We start from the raw sequence: 1,005 nt of genomic DNA, 5'->3' as shown, positions 1-1,005 counted from the left end.
GTGATGCGATCAAGACAACTGAAATATATACAAAACAAAAAATATCACAGGGTCTCCTGCACCTGACGACGTCAGTCTCCTAGAGAATTAAGAATCAATACAAGTTCATGGGGGTCGTTGTGGCAGTAGCCAGTTGCAATGCATATACGAACGCATAATTGATAGACTTTTCCTATGATCTATGACCTAAGAGTAAAATAAGTTAAAACAGTATTGAACGATTCAAGTGTTGCAAATGCAAACGGAATGCAAAATAACTGCGATGGCCGGGAATCGAACCCGGATCAACTGCTTGGAAGGCAACTATGCTGACCATTACACCACCATCGCCCCGTGATCTATCTACATCATAAAGCTGACTCAGCCAGACGAGCACAGCGCTTCTCTGGCTTTCTCCGTGACGTCAGAGAACCAGATCCCAGCCTGAAGTGTTGCATGCAGCACGCTCTGAGTTCTATTGACACGCAGATAATCTCCGTCATTAGACAAGAGTCGGCTATCGAGGAGTTTCAGGGTAATGAGTAAGAAAATATTTTAACTTCCCGTCGAGGACGTGGTCTATATCGACACTGCACAAGCTCGTACAAGAACGGGAAGTAGATCGTCTGTGCCCTTATGAAAAGAACCATTTAGTCATCCATGGCATGCCACTTCGGATTAGATTAGATTCAGTTTTCGTACCATAGACATAAGAGAAGAATAGTAAGAAAAGTATGCAAGTTCTTTTTATGCTTATACATCCTACATCTGACATCATTCACGCTGGAAGTACAGACTTGCTTAGGCGCTTCAGCAATTCTGTGATGTGTCTTTCCCAACTGAATTTATTATTAAGTTGTAATATCAGAAATTGACACTGTCAACTCCTTCGATCTGCACTTCTTCATATGTTTTACTCATGCTGGAAGGAAATCTCTTACAGGTTCTGAAATGCTTATAGTGCGTCTTTTCAAAGCATAGTGACAGTGAATTAGCTTTGAACCATTTATTAATGGCAGCAAACAT

The 1,005-nt window shown here is 41.5% G+C and overlaps 1 non-coding gene across 1 annotated transcript; it reads right to left on the bottom strand.

Moving 5' to 3' along the window:
• Positions 1-258: 258 nt before the first annotated feature.
• On the bottom strand, positions 259-330 carry Trnag-ucc (transfer RNA glycine (anticodon UCC)). Its single transcript has one exon. It is a non-coding gene; the product is annotated as a tRNA-Gly (tRNA).
• Positions 331-1,005: the final 675 nt, after the last annotated feature.

This window comes from Schistocerca serialis, chromosome 8 (genome assembly GCF_023864345.2).
Source record: "Schistocerca serialis cubense isolate TAMUIC-IGC-003099 chromosome 8, iqSchSeri2.2, whole genome shotgun sequence".
In the NCBI taxonomy this organism is placed as follows: domain Eukaryota; kingdom Metazoa; phylum Arthropoda; class Insecta; order Orthoptera; family Acrididae; genus Schistocerca; species Schistocerca serialis.
Note: the sequence above shows the minus strand (reverse complement) of the source record. Positions and strands in the feature narration are given on the sequence as shown.